Source organism: Scyliorhinus torazame, chromosome 10, assembly GCF_047496885.1.
Source record: "Scyliorhinus torazame isolate Kashiwa2021f chromosome 10, sScyTor2.1, whole genome shotgun sequence".
Classification (NCBI taxonomy): Eukaryota; Metazoa; Chordata; class Chondrichthyes; order Carcharhiniformes; family Scyliorhinidae; genus Scyliorhinus; species Scyliorhinus torazame.
In genome coordinates this window covers 201,141,324-201,167,002 of record NC_092716.1, presented here as the reverse complement: position 1 = coordinate 201,167,002, position 25,679 = coordinate 201,141,324, and the positions used below count along the sequence as shown (strand labels likewise).

At 44.7% G+C, this 25,679-nt stretch overlaps 1 long non-coding RNA gene across 2 annotated transcripts in view; it reads left to right on the top strand.

Annotated features, from left to right (window-relative positions):
• Positions 1-25,679, top strand: part of LOC140384504 (uncharacterized) — a 66,950-nt gene that overhangs the window by 28,500 nt on the left and 12,771 nt on the right. Inside the window, exons 2-4 of one of the 2 annotated variants that reach the window (XR_011933071.1) lie at positions 10,648-10,711; positions 13,145-13,270; positions 13,585-13,685. This is a non-coding gene — a long non-coding RNA (uncharacterized lncRNA). The remainder of the gene's footprint in view (positions 1-10,647; positions 10,712-13,144; positions 13,271-13,584; positions 13,686-25,679) is intronic. The other variant, XR_011933072.1, reaches the window with a different exon arrangement.

Genomic DNA, 25,679 nt, shown 5'->3' with positions numbered 1-25,679 from the left:
TTTCTTTTTTACTTTGAGGCAAAGTCTCCTTGGAATTTTCAACCGCTCCCTCTTGTTACTTGACTTTCTTTTCTCGCACCATTCCAATTTCTAACCTTCTCAGATTTAAAAGTGCCAAAAAATGCTTTGTCACATGAACCAATTCATGGTCATCAGCATGCTCTGTGGTTTGCATCACAGTTTCAACTCTTTGTTCCTCCACATGAGTTCTGATCACAACAGGTAATGAATCTTTGAATTCTTCCAACAGAATTACTTTTAGGTCGCTTCTATTTTTAATGCTCTCACCCACCTGTCAAAATTATTTTGTTTAACCCTTTCAAATTCAATATAAATCTGTCCAGACTGTTTTCTTACATTTTGAAACTTTTATCTGTAAGCCTCCGATACTAACTCACAATTACTCAATATAGCTTTCTTCACTGTAACATACTCTCTAGACCTTTCCTCTGACAAAGACTTCACTAGCCCTACCTACAAGTTACTCTGTGAAAGCAGTGTCCAAATATCTTGCAGACTTTTCATTTGTCTCGTTATTTTCTCAAATGAATTTTAAAATGCCTTGATGTCCTGTACGTCAAATTTTGGAAGTGCCTGCATAAATCTAAACATCTCCCCATTAGGTTCATGTCTAGAACTATTTCCTTCCTCCACTTGCTCCAGTGTCTCTGCTTTCTCCTTTCCCTTGTCTTCCCTTGCTAATCTTTCCATTTCCATGTCAAGTTTCCTCATTTCAATTTCCTTCCAAAAGCTCCCTCTTTCTTTTTCCCCTTCTCTCTACTTTCCCTATATCTCTAGTTCAAGTTTTTTCATTTCTTTTTCTTTTTCCCTTTGCTGCATTTCTACTTTCTTCATTTCTATTTCTCTGTTTATCTTTTACCGCATTTCTAGTTGTTTCATTTGTAATTGAGTTTTAGCTAATTCAGTTTCCTCACTTTTACAAATATTTGGTCTATCTGACAACTCTTGTACAATAAAATACTTTGCGATTCTTTCAATTACCTCAGCTTTCTTAGTTCCAGCAGGTAACCCTAATTGTTATGTATTCGCCAATTCCATCAATTTAGTTTTAGATACACATTTCAAGCTTTCCACGGTTATATTGTCTACTCCCAAACAAGTCCTGGACATTGCAAGAGTCATGTGCAGTCACATTATTTTAAACCACACACCTCCTCACTCAGTTCCACACTTTCCTCACTCTCATTACATTTAAGTCACAAATTCCCCTACACTCAAGGAATTGTGCTTTACAAAATCCCACCAAAGAACCCCAATTTTTGTTAAGAACCCCACTGATGTTAAATGTGAGGGTATCCCAAAACCCAGAAGGGTAACTTGGAACACTGGGTTCTTAGTGGTGTATATGTTCAATTTGGAATATCTTGAGAATAGATATGCAAAGTAGGGAGAAACAGTCCAGTCGTTTTGTGATCAACTAATAAAGAATATTTATTAACTTAAAAGTAACACACACAATAAGGAAGACTATAATACAATGCAACAGTACCTACACTGATAGCTATACACAGTATCACATGAAATTACCCCTTGGTTCCCAACTACCTACAATTCACGAACTTTGAGACACCACATTGTTTCCAAACAACAGCCAGTATTATATAACTCTATGAGCTAAATCCAGTAGATGATTACCATCCACAGGTTTTTTGCCACATTTGGGAAAACCCTCTTCAGTTTCAGCAAAGATGAAGGGCATGATTCAGCGATCGCGTTGCACCCGACGTGGATTGGGGCGTGCTGAGTGAATAGTGGGAGAGGGCAAAATTGAGGCCATGTACCATTTTGTGATTCACCTGGCCGTCTCCCAATAGCAAGTTCCGGATCCCACCCAAAAATGACGAGAATATCATTAACACTAATTTGCATGCATTGAATGCAACAATCTCCCGGAAATTATTGACTTGCCAGCGAGAAGTCACACATACGTTATTTCGTAGTCCTTTTCAAAAATGTAACGCTGGCAGAATGGCTACTAAGGGGAAGTGAGGAGGTGAGTAGCTATTTCCATTTACCGACATGAAGCTCAAGGGCACTGGAACTGTGGCCCAGTGCTCGGAGGAGGCGGAGGAGGACTGAAGCGTCAGTGCGGCTTTCAAGTCATCTTTAAATATTGTGGAGACCCATAACGGGGCAAACACAGATGCAGCCTGACTGTCCTACCAAACACATCCAGGACAGAGCCACACTGAAGCATCTCTCCTGAAAGTCAATTTCACCCCTTTGACTGTGAGCAACCTCTCGCTTCACAGCTTAAGGCTATTTTTTTTTTTTTAATTTAGAGTACCCAATTCTTTTTTTCCAATCAAGGGGCAATTTAGCGTTGCCAGTCCACCTACCCTGCATATCTTTGGGTTGTGGGGGCGAGACCCATGCAGACACAGGGAGAATGTGCAAACTCCACATGGACAGTGACCCAGGGCCAGGATCGAACCTGGGTCCTCGGCACCATGAGGCGGCAGTGCTCACCACTGCGCCACTGTGCCACCCTGCTAAAGACTATTTCAAATGTGGAATTAGCCTTGTTAGATGTGAGATCACTTCACATTCTTCAATTCTTAAGTGCCTCCTCGAAGGCACGGATGCCAAGATGCCATGTCTCAAAGGATCATTAGCCCACGGCATGTCCAGCAAACCTTTATGCCTGAATAGTGCAACTGAACTCTAGGCCAGTCAGCACCATAGGGGCAGCTACCAACAATCAAACAGTAAGGTGTACCTGGGCAGGACCAGGACTGATGTCCTTGGTGTTAAGTAATGGGTTAAGAGACATTGCAATTAGTTGTCTCATTTATGTTAAGTATCTATTAATTGACACTGATATGTAAAGGGGCTTCAGGTGGCCTCTGGGAGGTGGTGTGTTGTTAAGAGTTTTGTGCAGAGGCTGTGGAAGTGAAATAAATGGTGTTTGGTGAAAAGGAATAAGAACTTTAGACTCTTCATTTCACAGCAACTAAACGTCTAACAATGGGAGCAGAGGATGGTTGCTGTGCAAATGTGAAGGTTTGAAAGATACAATTTTTCCTGATCAAACCAAGGAGTGAGTGAGAAAGGGGAAAAAAAGATACATGGCTGAACCCAGGATAAAAATGGCTGGGTATGACTATCCTCCCTTATTTTCTGAAAGGGAATCGTACGACCAATGGAGAAGTGCAGTAGTTATGTGGACTAAAGTAACTGCTTTGGGAAAGAGAAAACAAGGTATGGCATTGGCTCTTTCTCTACCATATGGCAGTAAAATCCGAAACAAAGTGCTTTCTGAGCTGGAATTGGAAGAGTTCGACTCAGAAGAAGGTCTGGAGACTTTATTACATTATATGGATACGATTTATGAGAAAGATGACTTGTTAAGTGCATATGAAGCATGGTTGGATTTTGATAAGTACCGGAAAATGGAAGATAGCTCCATGGAAGACTATATAATGGAATTTGGCAGACTATATAAAAGGCTGCAGAAACACAATCTGGAATTTCCACAGTCTGTGTTGGCCTTTAAATTACTTGATTCTGCTAGAGTGAGCAACATGGATAGGCTCCTGGTTTTGACAGGAGTTCAGTTTATTGATAAGGATACCTTATTCGAACAGATGACAAAAGCTTTACAAAAGTTTCTGGGGAAACATTCGATTCCGATGGCTCTGATGACCCAAATAGGTCAGCCTGCAATAAGGCAGAATATGGAAGATACACTAGTAACAGGATGGTGAAACCGTATGGCTACGAACAGGGCTCAAGACTATAGACGGAGACCGAGACAAGGAAATTATGAAGACAGAAACCCAGTTAGAACCTACAATAGGAAGATGAACCCCAGAAATGCACGGGGCATGATAAATCGATGTTTTCGATGTGACTCTCAATACCATTATGCTTTCAACTGTCCAACTCGTTATGATAGAGTGTTTGAAGCGATACATGACACGGAAGAGTCAGAAGAGGAAAAAGATAGTGACCAGAAAGAAGGCATTGTCCTATTGACAAGCAGTTTTACGCCGTAATGAAGGTGTTGGTTGCAGAATCCTTCAACTGTGCTGCATTGGACAGTGGCTGCACATCTACTGTGTGTGGAATTGACTGGTTAAAATGTTACCTGGACTCTTTGAATGCTGAAAATCGTAACAAGGGTAAGGAATTTGAAAGTTCCACAAGTTTCAGGTTTGGGGATGATAATACTCTGAAGTTACTGAAAAGAGTGGTGATCCCTTGCAATATTGCCAGAGTGAATCATTTCATTAGCACGGATGTTGTATCAAGTGAGATACCTTTGCTTCTGAGCAGACCATCGATGAAGAAAGCACACATGGAACTGGATATGGAACAGGATAAGGCAACAGATTTTGGAAAGACGGTGGACTTACAATTTACACAGTCAGGACACTATTGTATTCCATTACTGATAAATAATTTTACAAGTAGAGTGGTTAAGGATGTGTTAATGGCAGTTGAAAATGGGACTTTAGCTGATAAAAAGCTTGTGGTATTAAAAGTGCATTCTGGATCAAATTGTGGAAAAATGGATAGGGACAGGGATGGGTCCACCGGCAAAATTCCTTACGGACAATGGGGGAGAATTTGCTAATGATGAGTTTAGGGATATGTGTGAAAACATGAATATCAGAGTTATGAATACGGCTGCAGAAATCCCATTTAGTAATGGTGACTGTGAAATAAATCATGCTGTCATCGATGACATGCTTCAGAAAATTTTGACAGATCGACCAAATTGCAGGCTAAATTCAGCTTTAGCATGGGCAGTACATGCAAAGAATTCATTGCAGATGTTTGGGGGCTATAGTCCTTATCATAGAATTTACAGTGCAGAAGGAGGCCATTCGGCCCATCGAGTCTGCACCGGCTCTTGGAAAGAGCACCCTAGCCAAGGTCAGCACCTCCACCCTATCCCCATAACCCAGTAACCCCACCCAACACTAAGGGCAATTTTGGACACTAAGGGCAATTTATCATGGCGAATCCACCTAACCTGCACATCTTTGGACTGTGGGGGGAAACCGGAGCACCCGGAGGAAACCCACGCACACACGGGGAGGGTGTGCAGACTCCGCACAGCAATGTAATGAATGGAATGGCCCAGGGAAGATCATAGGCATAGATGGCAAAACAATTATTTTGCAACATGGTAATCAAACTGTTAGGGTCCATTCATCAAGGATAATGGGTACAGATTACAAATTTTCAAATTTAGACAGAGCAGACAGACATGATGAGGAACTAGAGTCATCTGGTATGCATGTGTTACAGAACTATGAGGACAAATTAACTGATATAGATAGGGTTTCAGTGGAGGAACACAACACTTCTAGTGAATTAAAACAGGCCATTTTTCCGAAAGGGCAACTGCCAAAAGTTGGTACAAAAGTGACATACTTGCCTGAAGGGTCTAGTCAATGGAAGGATGCAACTGTTATTAGTAGAGCAGGGAAGGCCACTGGAAAGTATAAACATTGGTTGAATGTACAGCATTCAGGGGAAGGAGTCAAGACAATGGATTGGGAAAACTAAGTTCAAAAATGGAGGGCACAGAAACGCCGTGCCAGTTCAGATAGTACATCGGATAGTGAACATGTCCGTAGGAAAAGGTCGAGAACTATTGAAAGGACATCCCACAGCAGAAGGGAACGATCAAGCAGTAGCAGTACAGAACGAGATACCAGGCGGGAGAGGGGACGTAGTTTGTCAAGATCGCGGAACATGAGTAAGACTACGAATACTAATAGGAGTAGAAGCCTACATGCACGTGAGATTTTGGTGGCTTCAAATAAATTAGATGAAAAAGTTATCAAAGAAGCTAAACAGCAAGAATTGCATAGTTGGAGTGAATTTGGGGTATACACAGAAGTACCGGATAGGGGACAAAGAGCTCTATCCCACAGATGGATTTGCACGGAAAAGGTTCTTCCGGATGGAACTTATAAGGCAAAGGCCAGGCTCGTGGCAAGGGGATTTGAAGAAAACTTAGAAGATCAGGATTTAAGGGTAGATTCACCTACAGCAGGAAAGGTTATTTTAAAGATCTTCTTGGCTCTATTAGCCACAAAGGCATGGGAATGCAAATCTATAGATATAAAAGCTGCCTTTTTGCAGGGGCATCAGCTCCAGAGAGACATTTTTCTCCGTCCTCCTAAAGAAGCAGCTAACACAGAAGGGGTACTCTGGAAGTTGAACAAATGTGTATATGGATTAAATGATGCATCTAGAGTCTGGTATTTTTCAGTCAGGTCAGTTTTGTTAAAGTTAGGCTGTTGCTAGTTGAAAGCAGATCCTGCAATGTTTTACTGGCACCATAAAGGAAATCTTTCTGGCATTTTTATGATGCATGTCGATGATTTTTTGTGGGGTGGGACTAGTGATTTTGAAGCTATTGTCATCTCTGGTTTGAGGAAAGAATTCAGGGTTTGAAGTCAGGCTTCCGGTGCATTTAAATATATTGGACTGGAAATTGGACAGACTAAATTAGGGGCAACTTTACGTTAGCAATCTTATTTGGAAAGCATCACCCCAATAGCAATTTGTCGTGGCCGAGTTTCACAAAAAGATGCAATGGTTTCAAAGATAGAAAAAGAGCAACTACGAAGTTTAATTGGGCAACTGAACTGGTTAGGTAGACAGACTAGACTGGACGTGAGTTTTGATGTCTTAGAGTTGAGTACAAAAATGAATGATCCCAAAGTGGAAGACATAATAAGAGCAAATAAAGCGTTGGCCAAACTAAAAATGCAAGAGTGTGTTTTGAAGTTCCCGGTTTTAGGTGACCTTAAGCACTTGAAACTCAGAGTTTATAGTGATGCGTCCTACGCAAATGTATGTGATGGGGTTTCAAGCGCAGGAGGTTTTAGAATTTTCCTTTTGGGGAACAATGGTAAATGTTGCCCACTTGTGTGGGAAACAAAGAAAATAAGGAGAGTGGTAAAAAGCACTTTAGCTGCTGAGACGTTAAGCCTTGTTGAGGCGGTGGATATGGCTTTTTATATAAGTATGATATTGACAGAAATTTTGGGATTAGGGGATTTGGGTAATATACCTATCAACTGTCACATTGACAATAAATTCCTGTGGGAAAATGTGCACTCTACAAAAAGTGTCAATGAAAAGAGGTTAAGGATAGACATCGCAAGTTTGAAGCAGATGTTGGACAGAGGGGAAATAACAAAAATTAAATGGGTCGACAGTAGCTATCAACTGTCAGACTGTTTTACGAAAAGAGGGGCGAGTTCACAGAAACTTTTGGATATTGTTAATGAAGGGCGCTTGTTTCTGTGACTGTTTTTTTTTTTCTCGTCCAAACAAAAAAAAAAGAAAAGGGGGGGACATCATGTGTGTGTTTTTGAGTTTATTGAAATTTTGTTTTCACCTAATTATTATTTTTTCTCCAAGGAAGGGGAGACTGTTAAGGAATGGGTTAAGAGACATTGCAATTAGTTGTCTCACCTATGTTAAGTATCCATTAATTGACACTGATATGTAAAGGGGCTTCAGGTGGCCTCTGGGAGGTGGTGTGTTGTTAAGAGTTTTGTGCAGAGGCTGTGGAAGTGAAATAAATGGTGTTTGGTGAAAAGGAACAAGAACTTTAGACTCTTCATTTCACAGCAACTAAAACGTCTAACACTTGGTGGGGGCGGGTGGGGGATGGGGAGCAGGGACTTGCTAAAGTGATTGAGGAGGTTTTAAACTAAAATGGCAAGTGGATGGGAACCTACGTAAGGATTCAGAATAGAGGAAATCAAGAACAAGAGAAAAAGACAGTAAGGAGAATAAGAAAAGTGACAGGCGGAGTGTTCAAGGGCCAGAATCACAGAGTAAGAAATAGTAAAGAAGGGACATACATTTTCTCTCTATGTTTCTATGTATTCCAATTCGTTGTTTCCTGTCTGTTCACTAGCTTTCTCTCCATCTCAAGACACTACCCGCAATTCCATGCGTTTTAACTTTACATAGTAATCTGCTATGTGAGACCTTGTCGAAGGCCTTCTGAAAGTATAAATAAATGACATCCAATGGTTCTCCTTGGTCAACTCTACCAATTACATCCGCAAAGAATTCCAGTAAATTTGTCAAGCATGATTTCCCCTTCAGAAATCCATGGTGACTTTGTCTTATTCATACCATTGCTTTCCAAATGCTGTGCTATAGAATCCATTGTAATGGACTCTAGCAATGTCCCCACTACCAGCATTAGGTTCACTGGTCTATAGTTCCTTATTTTCTCTCAACTTCCCTTTTTGAATAGCTGGCTTACATTAGCTACCCTCCAATATGTAGGAACCATTCCAGAGTCCAAATAATTTAGGAAAATGAGCACCAACATATCTACTGTTTCGAGGGCCACTTCCTTAAGGGCTCTTGGATGAAGATTATCAGTGCCTGGATATTTATCATCCTTTAATCGCATCAATTTCCCCGAAACCATTTCTTTACTAATACTGATTTCCTTCAGCTCCTCACTAAAACCTGTGTTTCTCAGAACTTCTGGTATTATTGATGTCTTCCTTTGTGAAGACAGAGGCAAAGTATGAATTTAGTTCCTCAGCCATTTCTTTGTTCCCGTTCTGAATTCCCCCGTTTCGGACTGTAAGGGGCTTACATTTGTTTTTGTCAACCCTTTTCTCTTTGTATGCCGATAGAAACTTTTACAGACCGTCTTCACCTCTGAGAATCCTCTCGCAGCCAAATATTAAGTGTCTGGGTGAGCAGGGGGCAGCTGAACATGGCCTCCCTAATGTTCTCGGCAGAGGCCTTGGGCCGAGGGCTCCTGATCTGGCTCAGAGCGAGTTTGCAGAGCAAGGTTTACCAGCACAACAGGTTCGCTGGATGAGACTCTGAGAAGGTGGGACAGTTATAGTAAGGGTGGGGGAGCCTTGGGAGATTTGAGGTCTGGGATTGAAACCATAACAGTTTGTAGGTCTCTCTCCTTCTCCAATTCCTTCCATTTCAAATTAAGTTTGCAGGTGTGGATCCCATGGAGGCTTCTCACGCTGTGCTTGTGGCAGCTGAGGCAGGCAGACGCCATGGAAGGCAGCAGTAACCATACAGGCTGGAGGCAGGGGGGAGGGGGGGGTTCTTCGCACACCCTGAATATCCGGCCGGCCATCAGACTGAGCAGGGATCCAGAAGGGGAGGCCAGCTAAGGACCGAGGTGTACAGGCCTCATTGGTCAATCCATGAGCTGAAGGACACCATATGCTGCAGAAGACTCTGTCTCAGCAGAGAGACAGCGAGGCACTTGGGCCACATTCGCGCAGACATGACACCCCATGGAGGAGGAGGACACATGCCCCCGTGGGCCATGCTGGTCACCACGGCCACTGGGTTCTTCCAGGGCTCGAGCGTAGACCTGTGTGGCATATCCTGATCTTCCGCCCACAGGTGTATCCGATTGTACAGATGGTTCGTATGCCCAAGAATCAGACTATATCAACTTCGACATGGCCCAGGCCCACCATGGTGCCCAGGCTGCAGGATTTGCCAGAATCACCGGGATGCCCCAGGCCAGGGGGCGATCGATGGCACGCATGTCGCCCAATGAGCACCGTGGCATCAGAGCGTATTTACTGGAAGGGGTTCCACTCCATGAATGTTGAATGTTCAGAACTTGTGCAGCCACCACCTCTGAATCATGCACGTGTGTGCATGCTACCCTGGGAGTATGCATGACAGCTACATCCTGGGGCAATCGAAGATCCCTGGTGTCTTTGAAGACCACCCAAGGATGACGGGTCATCTCGTGGGGAACAAGGGATACCCGCTGAGGACATGGCTGATATCGTGGTGTGGAGGTCTGAGGCCGAGGCTGAGACCTGATACAATGAGGCCCACATTGCTAACTGTGCTATGTTGAGCGGTGCATCGGCCCACTGATAATATGGTTCTGTGCCTTGACTGCTCTGGTGGTGCCCTGCGGTACATCTCTCAGAGGGTCCCCCTACTTTCTGGTAGAGCAGCGGGACGGCATGCTGGAGGAGGCGGATCAGGAGGGGCATGTGATAAGCCGAGGGAGGAACCAGAGGATGGAGGATAGACTTCAGTGAGAGCCTGACATGCAAGGAGGACCAGGGAGGCCCTCATCATCTCAAGATTCTCCAAGGACAAGGCTGTGTCCATCAGCTAACACCATCCACACCCCATTTCCTTCCCTCCCGACAAATCTCCCCACCCCTTCACCCATCCTCAATCTTCCTCCCCCTCAATTTCCCTCCCATCCCCCCCCCTTCCGCGCTTAACACCACCCCCTCCTCGACCACCCTGTTCCCCCCTCCAAGAATCTATGTAGCATCACTCCAGGTGATGGGCCCGTGTCAGCACTGTCAACAGGTCACTATACCAGGTAGGAGAGTGATGATCACTTGCTGTGAGGAAAGCTCTGGTGTTTCCCAGTTTCTGCTAAAGTTTGACTCCTGTCTTTCTGCTGACACAACGCGCTCACACCTATCCTCTGAAGGGGTCTGCATTGGGAGCTTTTGATTTTGGACTGTGCACGGAGGACAGTCGGGAGGGGGGTGGTGGGGGGGAGGTTTGGGGGACCAGAGGACAACAGCGGGTGGGATTGGGTCATCTTGTAATATTAGTTTTCCACAATTCTTAACAGTTTCTATATGTGTTACATTTTCCCAGATACAAGCCGCCACGAGCGCAGCGTGAATCACGTGGGGGAAAACATAAAGAGGCTCCAATTTCGGTGAGTTTTCATTTTGGCGGGATTCTTACCAGTTTTCTCACAGGAACCGAAGGTGAGATTCCGTACTCTATCCCTTCCTGTTCCACTCAGTGGGTCTTCACTGACATTGACATACACATCAACATATTTTCCTATTGCCTCGACTTTTATTTTTGGATTTGTAAATCTCCTTTCACACTGACCCTCTTCCCCCTTTATTAGTTTAAAGACATTCTCCCCTATTCCTACCATATTTGGTGGTGCGCTCTCATGTTTGTATGGTCTGTTCCTTCCAGTCACACTCCGATTATCATCACCTGTAAAAAATACCCTACGCTCTTGCCTTCTCCTTTCTCCTTAACTTTCCAAATCTTCCCTCATGTGAATCCTCCCTCCCACCCATTAGTTTCAAGCCCTCTCTGCAGCCCTAGTTATACGACTCTCTGGGACACATCTTCCTCTTTCACTCATTCCCTTTGAATCAAAGCCCATTTCTCCAACATCAAACTTTGAGCCATGCATTCGATTCTCCGATCTTATTTGCCCTATGCCAATTTGCTCGTGCCTCAGGTTGTAATCCAGAATCCTTCTGGTTCTGCTTTTTAAATTAGCCTCTAGCTGCTCATACTTCCTCACCAGAACCTCTTCCTTAGTCGTACCTATGTCATTGGTACCCATGTGCACCATGACAACTGGATCCTGCCCCTCTCATTCCAAAATTCTAACCAGCCCAGAGGAGACGGTCCGAACCCTGACACTGGGCAGACAACATAACGTTTCCAACTCACACTCTCAGCTTCAGTGAACAGAATCTATCCCCTAACTGTACATTCCCTCTACTATAGATATAGATTTCTTGTCACGTGTACCGAGGTGCAGTGAAAAGTATTGTTCTGTGTGCAATCGGCAATTTTTCCATGTATGAAAAAACATAGGACATACGATAAATACACAATGTAAATACATAGACACATACATATGGAGTAGTGCTAACAACAGTAGAGAAGATGAGTAGAGTGATCAGTTCAGTCCATAAGAGTGTCATTCAGGAGTTTGTAACAGTGAGGAAATAGCTATTTTTGAACTTGTTAGTGCGTGTTCTCAGACTTTTGTGACTACTGCTCGATGGAAGAGAAATTAACCCGGGTGAGAGAGGTATTTGATTATGCGGCCCGCTTTCCCAAGGTAGCAGGAGGTGTAGACAGAGTCAGTGGAAGAGAGGCGGGTTCATGAGATGGACTGGGCTGTGTTAATTTTTTTTTTTTAAATTTAGAGTACCCAATTCATCTTTTCCTATTAAGGGACAATTTAGCATTGCCAATCCACATACCTTGCCCATCTTTGGGTCATGGGGGTGAAACCCACGCAAACACGGGGAGAATGTGCAAACTCAATATGGACAGTGACCCAGGTCCGGGATCGAACCTGGGACATCGGCGCCGTGAGGCAGCGGTGCTACCCACTGCGCCACCGTGCTGCCCACTGCTGTGTTAATTTCTAACTACTTTTCTACAAAACTACATTTCATTTTAATCCTCCCCATTTGACTGGTTCACTGTACGATGGTGCCATTCATCTACCCTGCAGTCTCTGCTCTTGCCCACATAAGCTGCAAAATCCTCGAATGTGTTGGACAATTGCAAGGGCTGAGGTTCCTCCATCGCTACCTTCTGGATCTCCAAAGGGGATGCTAATATATCCTTGAACAAAATGTCCAGGTAACTTTCCTCCTCCCCGATGCAACACAGTGTCTAAAGCTCAGACTCCACCCCATCAAGCCTGACTTAAAGTTTCTCGAGCTGCAGACACTTACTGCAGATGTGGTTGCCATGAGGCACATTGGTGTCCGCAAGCTCCCACTTTCTACATCTGCAGCTCATCACCTGTCCTGCCACCTTTAGTGTATTTTATTTAACTAATCAGGTTTCAAGTTTATAAATATCACTCAACTGTTATCTGTAATTATTTTTAATAGCTAACCTAGTCAAATTTAATGCAATATTTAATATCCTCAATACTGGTTTAAACCATTGCTCCAGCTTAGAGGGATACATTCTTAAAACTCACCAGCCAATTACTTACCTGGAAACTGGGCTGCTGTTTTACCAGGAAAGAATATTTGGGCCTTTGGCGAGTGGGAAAGGATTGTAAAAGGGCAGAGGTTGCAACTCTTGTGCTTGCAAAGAAAGGTGCTGTGTGAAAGCGGGGTGGGGTGGAATTTCTATTCTGCAATCCTCTTGGGAAAAGTGCAACATGGTTGGGCATTGGGTGAGGATGGATGCCAGTCTTGATGCCTCTCATAGTCGAATATCTGACATACTCACTGCCTGAGCACATGAGTTAAAAAAATTCCTGAAATCTATATGTGTATTTCCATAAAATTTATTATCTGACTCCAATCTAATATAGAGTGGACTAATGTCTTCTAACCTAATTCTGTTCTGCATGATCTAGTGTGGCAGAGACGTAACGAAAATGCCGGCCCATTGGCTTCAGGAGTTTATAGTCAAGGAAACAAAAGCATAATGTGGCCAAGCTGACATACAACAGAATCAAATCTATCAAACTGAATGGAAAAGGGTAAGCTAATAAGGTTTATTTATTACTGAACTTATGACTTTTCATGTATAATTTTATAGCTGTGGAGAGAAAAAAAGATATTAATTAAAGTAATTAACTGCAGGGGGTGGGGTAAACAGATTAAAACTCCGGCATATAAATTAAATTTATGCATGAATTTAAATGAGAGAAGCTAGCTGGTTGAAATAACAACTTTAATGGATAGGCAACCATTAGAGACCAGTGCATATATTCTATTTGATTGTATTTTCATCTTGGCATTAGAGTACAGCATAAGTGGCTGCAGGTAATTTTGCTATATTGCATTATCACAGAGTTATTACAGCCTAGAAAGAAGCCATTTGGCCCATTCTATCTGTACCACCTCTCCGAATGAGCAATTTACTTGTGTCACTCTTCTGCCTTCTCACCAAAGGTAAAGTTACATTGATATTATGTTTACATATTATTATCAGCTTTAATTTCACTAAAGGAACATGTTGATGTAATTTAAAAGTTGTAACAGTGCAAAAAGTTATTGTACCATGCTTTGATTGTTAGCGAGGTTGAAGTAACATTGTTGATATGATGATGTTCCAAACAGCATCTGAAAATGAAAATCGCTTATTGTCACAAGTCGGCTTCAAATGAAGTTACTGTGAATAGCCCCTAGTCGCCACATTCCGGCGCCTGTTCGGGTGTGTGAATTTATAGAAAGAATCCATCTTGCTCAGTAGACAGTACACACTGTTGTGGCCTGGAGGCTATTACAGGGTTAAGATAAGAATTTGTAAGTCACGCTTAACAATGCATTGGAAAATACTGCGGATGCTGGAAATCAAAAATACAAACAGAAAATGTTGGAAATGTTCAGCAGATCAGGCAGCATGAGTGGAGAGAGAAACAGAATTGATGTTTCAGGTTGGTGACCTGTTGAGTATTTCCAGCACTTTCTGTTAAAATTAAATCCAATTCATCCTTGCTGCGACCAATTAAAGAATTAATCTTATTGAACCTGAAGGGGAAGGGTTGAATCACGGGGCACAATATTGCAGAAATGGTAGGAGTTCCTCTGCCGGAGTTGATGCGTGGGAGGTGGGCGGCGCAATCCCACTTTGACAAGTGGTGGATTTATTTTAGTTTATTGACAGTTCCATTGCATAAAAGAATCCAAAGCAATTACAAATCAAATACATAAAACATTATACAGGCAACAATACCATAAAGTCACCAACATTCCACCTTTACAAAGGAGACAAACCAAATCACAGAACAATGACATGACCAGAAACCAGACAACAGCACAATGAAGGTACCAGCAACCACATCAACCCTCCGCTCCCTCTCTCCCTCCCCCTCCGCTCCCGACAGCAGACACATATCAGTGGAAAGCTGTCGATGCACCAGAAAGTCACACTGGCATGGAGCACAGCGGAAGAGCAAGGGAGCCCCCCTCCTAGGGCAAAGACACGGATAAAGGGGCTGTAGCTGATATGCATTTACAGGGGGCAGATCGCACCGCCTCATTTTCCAGGGCTGCAGCCTATTAAGCAAGGTGGACCGCCAGCCCAATAAAAGGGTCAGCTCAGCAGTCTCAGTAGTGCTATGACAAAGAGCAGCCATTGCTGGGGCTGCCACTGCAGGGAGTGCGCGCCTCAATGGCTGACGGCAATCGAAGATGGGTAAGTGATGTTGTAGGATGTCAGGACCAGTCAAGCAAGTCCCAGTGAGGAGAATGGGTGTCACTGAGTGTTATATACATCTCAGAGCAATGCAGTGATAACACTGGTGTCTATGTGTGTAACAGGTTTTAATTACTGTGCTTTAAAATGTCTATTCCATGCTTCAGCTCTGGCTTGTACATCTTTCTTCAGTTTGTTTGTTTACCTTTCCATGAGTCCACACCTGGCCTTAAACAATCAATTACTGTGAACATCAATAGTAAATGGACTCACATAGTCAAACACAGAACAATTGAACACCACACTGAGGATCGCAGTGTTGTTGCTGAAGAAGCAGCCACTGCTGTTAAGAGGGCCAAAGAATTCCCTAAAAAGAAGCTGCCTCCACCCTGGAGCCCGCCAGGAAGCCAGCAGAATTCAGTCTCCCCACGGGACAGCAGAACCTCACAACATGGGCAAAATCCACGGAGAGGCAGGAAGAGGCACTTAATTGGACACTTAAGTGGATCAGCTCGGCTGCAGACAGGCTGATCACCAGCCACCTTTCCCACCACTGGTAAAATGCCCGTTGCGCACCGTTTTGCCAGCCTCTCTGCTTGTCGCCAAAGGAGCTGGTAAAATCCAGCCTAGAGACTTTGAACTGTGGCGAATGCCTACCCATAGTTGTGGGACTAATTTTGTCATTCTCCACAAGAAACTGATGTGTTGGGTGTTCTGGACCACATACAGGTCACCAACACTTGAAGTAGTGCAACACTATTTTATTATAAGGTTAACTATTTAAACATGCTTGAACTGTGGGTAAATACGATACTAGCTTTAACTAAAGACCTTTGCCTTATCCTAACCAGTTGATGCACTCAGCACATGGTGAATGTCTGTGTTGCAGGCTGTGAGCTCTGTGCTCCTAGCTAGCTGCTACTCGAATGAGCGGGAACTCTGATGCCCCCTGTCTTTGTAGTGCGTGTGCTCTCACTGGTGATTGGCTGCGGTGTTGTGTATGTTGATTGGTCCCACTGTGTGTCCATCAGTGTGTGTCTGCACCATGATATACTGGTGTATATTATGACAGAAACATCAGCTAACATTTTACCCAATGCAAAAATAGTGACAAACCAGCACTGTGAATAATGAATGCCAGCACAATTCATATCACATTTCTGCATTTTAGACACAGAACAGTTCAATGGCTTTTATTTCAGCGCAAGGTTCAGTAATTCTGTTAGGTCAATTGTTGCCCTTATCAGCGATGACAAACCACTATAACCTAGAATTCAGGGAAAAGTCTCTGTTGGAATATCTTAAAATGGTTTAAATTAGTCAAAGTATCCCATGCTTTTTACTACATTGGAGTGTCAGCCTAGATTATATGCTTAAGGCTCTGGAGAGGGACTGAGATGAAAATGCCACCAACTGGGCTATAGCTTGCACAACCAAGGTAAGGAAATAGTTGCTAACACACAACAAGCAGAGTCAAGTGACTTCTGCATTCCCCTGGACCAAAAACTTGTAAATGAAGCTTGAAAGATTAACAATAGGCTAAACACATAGCTCAGCCAATGAGAACCTCTGCACAGCTGTCAACACTGTTTGGCTGAATAGTAAAAGAATGGGACATGTTTCTCTTAAAGGTCAGAAACCTGACAGATGTTCATCCACAAAGGTTTGTGCGAGCTTCGGGACCCTGGCCTTGGGGCCACATGGTGTCATCCTCTGAAGGATGCCTCCAAATTAGCTGCCTCGCCTTGCCATCCTCACCGCGAGAGGTGGGCGCTGCTGAGGCAGGTCTGTGAATATGAGGGCGCCTCAAAATGGAGGGGATAAAAATAACTAAACTTGTTCTAGGGCAGGAGAAGGCAGCTGATTCTGCGGTACGTAGGGAGAACCACTCTGAGAGGGGTCGTGAGGGCCGCCATTCTGCCCTGCGGTCCCAGAATTGGAGCATGGAACCTCATTTGAGCTGGTGGTCTCTTACAACAGGAGGCCGCTCTGTCATTGGCAAAATGCCAGTGAGCCTAAAAACTTCACCTTGATTGGTGGCCTTACTTATTTAAACTGGCTGCCTGCCTCATTGTAGTAGGCAGTGAATCCACATCCTGCCCTGCCCCAGGGGAGCTCAGCAGGCTCAGCCTCCCCTCTAATGGCGCAGCCCCCACCCCCCCCTCCTCCCCAATCTTGAGGCCCATCTCCATGTGACCGGGGAAATTCTGTCCTGTATACTTGATCAATTTAAACAAGATCTGGTTGCGTTAATTGCTTGACATTTAATGTAATGGCAGTTATATTAAACCTAATATTTCAGTCCTCAAATTGTATACCTATATGTGAATGGAATTACAAACCACCTGGGTCAGAATTCAAAGTGAGCTTACTTTCACCTGACTAACAACCCTTTATTGCAACAGTTATCTTGTGACATCTGCTAACCATCTCTTGACTCATTTGTAACAGGAAAATCAAATCATTTGCCTTCATTAACTCTTACTCATGTCCTGACTTGACTTTGTGAATGATGGCATTCTCAGAGCCTTGCTGGATTCTTTGTCACATCCCAGTGCACTCCTCATCCAATCAACCTGAATACTCAAAACCATCTGACTCTTTGCTTATTATTATAAGTATAATGTAAAACATTTCTGACACCATAGTCTGACCAAACGGTGAAAACAATGAAATGGAACTAATGCTTTGACTTCATTACCTCATACGGTTTGTATCGCACTCACCTCCGACTTAGAGATTTGAATACATAGTTCAGGTTGACATGCCACTGCAACACTGAGGGGGTGCTGTAGTGTTGACGTAACATCCTTTGAATGTGACATTAAACTGAGGTCTCTAAGATGGACATAAAAGACCTCAAGCTACTGCTTCGAAGAAGAACAGGGAAGTTCTCACTAGTGCCCTGGCCAATACGTATCCTTCAACTAACATCACAGAAAGCAGATTATTGTATTACCGATGGGGGGAACTTGCTATGTGCAAATTGACAGCTACGTTTCTTACATTGGAACAGTGACTACATTCTAAAAGGACAATCGGTTTTATTGTAATTTAGAATATCCTAAATTAGGGCAGCACGGTGGCGCAGTGGTTAGCATTGCTGCCTCACGGCGCTGAGGTCCCAGGTTCGATCCTGGTTCTGGGTCACAGTCTGTGTTGAGTTTGCACATTCTCCCCGTGTTTGCGTGGGTTTCGCCCCCACAACCCAAAGATGTGCAGGGTAGGTGGATTGGCCATACTCAATTGCCCCTTAATTGGAAAAAATGAATTGGGTACTCTAAATTTATTTTAAAAAAAGAATATCCTAAATTTGTGGAATGGGACTGTAGATGCAAACCTTCCCTCCTCTGAGCAATTAATCCTCTTGTTCTAATTTGATATAATATGGCACTCGTGGCTGGTGCCAGTTTAGTGGTCTGATTATAGCCCGGGTGAGCAATAAATAGATTTGACTGCTGCAAATACGCCCCGAGGTGTTTAAAGCTTCCAACGGTCAGACGCTCCCAAACGTCAGCTTTTTAAAATCTTCCCCTTCCTCAATTCCACCAGCCTCTGTACCTGGAACATGCTTGTTGAATGAAGAGATGAAGATGAGCAATGATTGCACACTATCATACTGCTCCGAAGTATGATCTACCCAGGCAGACTAAAAGGCTGCTGTGCCAGGTTCCCCAGCAGATGGTAGTGGTGGCAGCTCCACAGCTGCCCCGTCACTTTAATCTGTCTGCCGTTGTTGGGATAAGTCTATCAGCTCTCAACTAGATTGAAAACACTTTCTCTACATTTCCTCTTCTAATTGAAGGATAACAATGGGTTTACTTCAGTGTGATAAAGATAAAATAATAACAAGAGTGCCCCCTTTGTTTAAGAAGAACACAACTAATAGAAAACTTTTCACAAGAAAGGAATTTCATTAAATAATACTATTTCCACCATTGACTACTGTCTCCAATCCCTGCAGTATTTCAGAATAGTTCTCCAGCAGGACACAAATAAGACTGCTGAAGAGAGGCTGGCAGAGTCAGTACGATCAGACCAGGTTATTTCTTAGTGATGTTGGTTGAGGGATGAATATTCGCCAGGACACTAGGGAGAATTCCCCTGCTCATCAAGATAGCGCTGTGGAATCTTTTACACCCACCTGAGAGGGCAGCTGGGGCCTCGAGTTAACATCTCATCCAAAAGGTAGTTGCTCCCTCGATGCTAGATTCGGAGCAACTGTCTAGATTTTGTACTTGAGTCCCTGAAGAAGTGCTTGAATCCATGGGGTGGGATATTTTCCTTCCCCCCCCCCCCCCCCCCCCCCCCCCAACGCCCCACCTGCCAACCCACAGCGTAGTTTCCGGCAGCAGAAGCTGGGGGTGGACTCCTCCGGTCCTGCCAATGTCTATGGGGTTTTGTGTGCCCTGCACCCTCCGCCATTAGGGAAAGTGCTGCCAGGGGTTGGCATCAGTGGAACTGGAAGATCCCACCAGTGGGAAGGGCCAGAAATTCCGGCCATGATCTTCTAACCAAAAGGCAAGAGTGCTACCCAGCGACACACACCCGACAGTTAATTTACCAGGCTCTTCAGTATAAGTGATTTTAATATCCACTCTATACAGCCTGGTCTTAGGCTGCACGAATATTAAATCAGTATTGTTACAGTTGTACAGTTTATAAGATTATTATTTTTGGGACTGTAGCTTTAAAGTTAGGGTAAATGATGGGGTCATGTGACCTGTCTGCAGTCTGCCTGACGGCAAGACTGGGTGGTTTGATTGTTAGAGATCAAAGGAAGGGCACAGATTGTTTCACTGGAAAGAAGGGTACAAGGTAGTTATGCTTGGATGCAACAGCAGCAGTCTCGCGTATGCCATGAGTAGACTGGGAGTGACCAAAAGTCTTTCTTGGTATCGAGCTGTAAACAGGTGTTCTGTAAACTATCGATTTACTTCTAAGATGAAAGGGAATTGAAATCAAGGATAGATCATTAGCATTTCTACCTAGACACAAGGCTTATATGTTTTATATTGCCATTGGTAAGAGGGAAGCAGAAGCTCCTATTTTAGATCAGGTTACAGGCCTCCCTATAAATTCATGAATATCACAGACTGACAGTAATTGTTTTTGGGTGTGGTCTTCAGCCATCCCAGAGACAGAAAGCAGCACTTAGAGGCAGCCAGTCCGGCATGTGAAGCAGAGAAAGTGCTAACGTTATTGTTCATGTGCAGAACATGAGTGAGAGCTTGTGCCCAGATTGAAAAGAGAAAGTTTGTGAGGATTTCAAGGAGGCTGGAAGATTCACCTAGATTGGGACCATCACAGTGAAAATAAATTTTGGAATAAGAAATTGCCTGGCTCAGAAAGTTAAAAAAGAAGCAAGTTACCGATAGGTGAGAATAATTTTCGACTGGTTCTGGAAGTTGAAGTGTCCGCTTAAGGGACAGTGTAATGTATAACCATAGTGGGAGATTTAAATCGGAAATATCTTTTACTGTAACTTAAAGTATAATTTGCCTACAAAATGAAAAAACACTATTTAGTCCCTGGTGTTTTTCAGTCATTTCTTACAGTAAACGTTTTAAAGAGTGAAATCTTGGTGTGTCATTTTTTCCATTGTTAACTGATACATAAATATATCAAAATTTAATTCAGACAGTTTGAACCTGTAGGCTTATAATCTGCCCACCAATGGTGACAATAGGAGCATCCCTCACAGCGGTACCAATAGCAGCACAAAGCATTGTTCAAGCTTCCAACTTCCTTTTAGTTCTTTGAATGCAGGAGACATTGGCTAGTTAACACTACATAGAATCTTGGAAATTTGTAGTGCAGAAGGAAACCATTCAGCCCATTATGTATGTGCCAGCTCTTTGGACGAGCTAGCCAACTGAAGTCACACGAATGTGCAGCACGGTAGCACAAGTGGATAGCACTGTGGCTTCACAGCGTCAGGGTCCCAGGTTCGATTCCCTGCTGGGTCACTGTCTGTGTGGAGTCTGCACGTTCTCCCCGTGTCTGCATGGGTTTCCTCCGGGTGCTCCGGTTTCCTCCCACAGTCCAAAGACGTGCAGGTTAGGTGGACTGGCCATGATAAATTGCCCTTAGTGACCAAAAAAGGTTAGGAGGGGTTATTGGTTTACGAGGATAAGGTGAAAGTGAGGGCTTAAGTGGGTCGGTGCAGACTCGATGGGCCGAATGGCCTCCTTCTGCACTGTATGTTCTATGTACTATGTACTATGAATGTCCAATTTACCTTTGAAAATTCCTATGGAATCTGTTACCACAGAACTTTCACATAGTGCATTGCAGATCTAGCCAAAACTCTATGTGAGGAAACTTGCCATCATTTCCCTCTCCAATTCTTTTACCAATAACTCGAAGGCCAAGACTTTCTGCACTTTTCTCCCCCCCCCGCCCCCCCCCTCCCCCCCCCCCCCCCCCCCCCCAATCCCCTCCCCTCCACTCCATGGCGTTTTCTTTGATGGCAGAGGTGGGATCTTCAGGTCCTGCCGGTGTCAACGCCATTTACCGCTGTTCGCAAAATGCCGACACATTCCCATGTGCCATCGGGAATGCGTTGGCCAATGGTGACCAGCTACAGGGGGCAGGAAATCAATTGCTCATTCCTTCTTGAAAGATGTAACCATGACCTGTGGATGCAGACCAGGGCAGATAGCTGTCTCATGCTCTTTTACAAACACCTGCATGTGAATGTTATCTGCTGCTGTATGTAAAGCCTGTCAAAGGATATTGCTCTTTTGCGCTCTTTTTATTTTTCCCTCAGAGTAACACTTTAGAGGAGGACATATTAATTGAATAATCTGGTACTGCATTCTACTTATCTCAGAGCCTTGTTTGCACAGCTGTTGTTGGGTGCACAGTGACCGACAGTGACTATGATGCTCTGTTCTCTTGCATGGATTCAATGTGACATTCTGGATATTCACAGCGATTAACTGTGATTAATCTGACTGATGTTTCTTGTGTAATCTTGTGAAAAACTCTCACTTCTTGCTATGACTTGGGCACATAGCAGGTCTGATAATCCAGTGCAGTACTGAGGGAATGCTGCATTGTCGGAAGTGTCTTTCAGGTGAGACATTAAACAGAGGCCTCATCTGCACCTTCAGGTAAACATAAAGGATTCAATGCCATTGTTTCAAAGGGGAGCAGTGGGTTCTCCTCAGTGTCCCGGCCAACAAATGGCCCTCAACCTGCATCATGGTGGCCAGCCGTGGGACCTCTTGATCAAAATCCCTCGTAATCTTCACCATGTAAAAATTTGCATGGCTAAAGATAGGGGATTGCTTCCTGATTTGTTCTCCCAGTGGGCAAATCAGGTGCTATTCAACTCCGACAGGAGAACATAGGGCTGGATTCTCCGATTTTGTGGCTATGTCTGGAGGAAGTGTCTGGTCTTACGGTCAAAAAGTCGGCAGCGCCCCCGCACCGATGCTCCGCCCAGTGGGGGATGAGCAGCCACGCCACGCTGGCTTTACCTGCAGGTACGGATGGAGAATGGCTGAGTGCATGTCTGCGCATGCGCAGGGTGGCGAACTGCAGCGGCCACGCCGTACAACATGGCACCGGGGGCGCGCGGTCCTGGCCTGCCAGATAGTGCTCCCCTCGCCTCCCCCGGACTACCCCCCACCAGCCTCCCAGCCCCCGACGAAGGCCCCCTGGCCAGCGGAACAGCTCCCTCCCCCCCCGACTATGGCGCCGCTGGACAAAGTCCGCTACCGCCACGCAAGGTTCCCAAAAACTGAGAGGACATGCAACCGACGCCATCGGGAAGTCGGCCCATCGGGCCGGAACATCGGGGAGGGCTTTCAGGTAACGTCATGCGGCATACTCAGCGATTACGCCGTTTTTGAGGGGGCGGAGCATTTGAAAAACAGTGCCGCCCCCGATTTCGGCATAAAAACGGATTCTCCAACCAATCGCCGAACACAATTCCGGCATTGGCAATCGGAGAATCTCACCCTTGGTCTCCCAAATGGAGAATTTAGCCTATTGTCGTCTCGTGCAGCTTACTTTGGGAGAGTAAAAAGACCCCAAAGAACTCTGTCTAGGCCCCAAGCATGTAACAAAACATCTGCCACCAAGAAGGACAAGAGCAGCAGATGTATGGGAACACCATCACTTGCACGTTCTTCGCCAAGCCATTCACCATCCAGATGTGGGACTATAATTGCAGTTCTTTTACTGTCACTGGGACCAAATCCTGGAAGATCCTTCCTCACAGCATGGCAGGTATACCTACATCACATGGACTGTAGTGGAACAAGAAGGCAGATCATCACCACCATCTTAAGGGAAATTAGGGATGGACAATAAAATCTGGCCTTGCCAGCACTGCTCACATCCCAGGAATGAGTGAACAAAAATGATTGAGGCCGGAAGTGTCGGGCTGTTCGCTGGTGGCGAAATTCTCTGATCCCATTGGCAGCACATTCCCTGCCCGTGGGTTTCCCCATGGTGTGGGATGGTTTCAATGGAAATTCCCATTGACAGCGGCAGGAACAGAGAATCCCGCCACTGGCGAACAGCGCGCCACCTTCCACTGCCGAGAAACATGCATCTGGGAAGCCGGAGAATCCAGCCTTGGATCGTTCATGGCTGTCGACCAAACATGCTCTTCCTGCTCCATCTCCAATATTTTTATAACTATTAAACAATAGCGTTGGATGAAAATTATTATTTTTGATACCTTGTGGTTTAACGTTCTCCTCTGTTGCTCGCAGCAGCGTCTTTAGATTCATCTTCAATTCCTGGAAACTCCAGGGCTATCCTGGAGAGTTGTTAAGTCATCGCTGGCATCTCTCATTGGATGAACCAAGCAGCTGGGTTCAGGGCTGGATTCCGACATGATTTCAGGAGCCCACTTCTACTCAAGGAACAGCTGCCCTCCACTCCCAGAGCTGTGGAAGGAATTGGGCAACATAATGCAAGCACCAGTTCATTCACAGCACAATATTTTATCTCGTCTTTGCAATGCACTCATCGCCTACACTCACAAAAATATTTATCAACATTTGCCCAAGGCCACTATCAATTCATTACCATGATGCAGGAACTACCAGCACAAAGTTGAGAGGATGTTGGCAGAACTAAACCTCACTGGAAATCAGTACATGGGACATTAGGCAGCACAATGATCACACAAGCCAAGCGTTGTTCTGCTTCCTTGTTTAACTTGTGGACCAGAAGATATCAGAGGAATAGCGGAGGTAACCATTCTCTGAGTCATTCTATTCTTTTGACAATAAAATATTAGCTGCTTCAGATAGTAAGAATTGTTTGTGTTTGAAAGGACACGCTAGTAATGTAAAGTAGCTTTGTAGCTGTAAAGAAGCTGTGATCCAGCTTTAACAAAGAGCTATCTAGGCTCGAAACGTTAGCTCCCTTCTCTCTCCACAGATGCTGTCAGACCTGCTGAGATTGTCCAGTGTCTTCTGTTTTTGTTTCAGATTCCAGCATCTGCAGTAATTTGCTTTTATATTAATGTGAAGTATCCCTTCACAGTGAAGGGGTAGATCTGCATCACAATTAATAATAATAATAATCGCTTAATGTCACAAGTAGGCTTCAAGGAAGTTACTGTGAAAAGCCCAAGGAACTTAAGGTCATCCATGGAATCCCTACAATGCAGAAGGAGACCATTCAGCCCATCGAGTCTGCACCGACCATCTGAAAGAACACCTTACCTAGACCCGCTCCCCCGCCCTATCCCCGTAATCCCACCTAACCTGCACATCTTTAGACTGTGGGAGGAAACCGGAGCACCCAGTGGAAACCCACGCAGACACAGAGAGAACGTGCAGACTCCACACAGTCACCCAAGGTTGGAATCGAACCCGGGTCCCTGGCGCTGTGAGGCTGCAGTGCTAACCACTGTGCCATCCTCAAAAACTCTGCTGTCTGTGTCCTGACTTGCCCAAAGTCTTGTTCACCTATCACTTCTGTGCTCACAGACCGACACTGGCTCCTGGTTAAACAACACCTCGATTTTACATATCTCATCCTGGTTTTCAATTCCCTCCACAGACTGACCTCCCTTTCCAACCTCTTCCAGTCCACAACCCGCTGAGATATCTGCGCTCATCTAATAGGGCGGCACGGTATCACAGTGGTTAACACTGTTGCTTCACAGCTCCAGGGTTCCAGGTTTGATTCCCTGCGTGGGTCACTGTCTGTGCGGAGTCTGCACATCCTCCCCGTGTGTGCGTGGGTTTCCTCGGGCGCTCCGGTTTCCTCCCACAGTCCAAAGACGTGCAGGTCAGGTGGATTTGGCCATGATAAATTGCTCTTAGTGTCCAAAAAGGTTAGGTGGGATTACTGGGTTGCGGGGATAGGGTGGAGGTCTGAGCTTAAGTAGGGTGCTCTTCCCAAGGGCCGGTGCAGTCAGAGGGCATTGTTTTTAAGAATCAACTACATTGCTGTGGGTTTGGAGTCACATCCTAAGTTTCAGGCCTTCAGTGGACCCACAATGGGGCCTATTTCTGCTCTCGACATGAGGGCAAAGGGCTGGCTCAACCTTCCAGGAAACGAAGCACCGGGGAAGCCATTCAAATCTTCAAACCTGTACTTTTAACTAGCTTGATTAGTTAAAATATGGTTAAGATTTTTTGAGATTGCTAAACAACAACATGCATTTGCATAGCTCCTTTGACAGCCTCAGGGTGTGCCTAATATTGACTGCTGATCATTCACTTCCCAGGGGATGTATCATTGTACTAATTTTAGCTGCATTACTACAT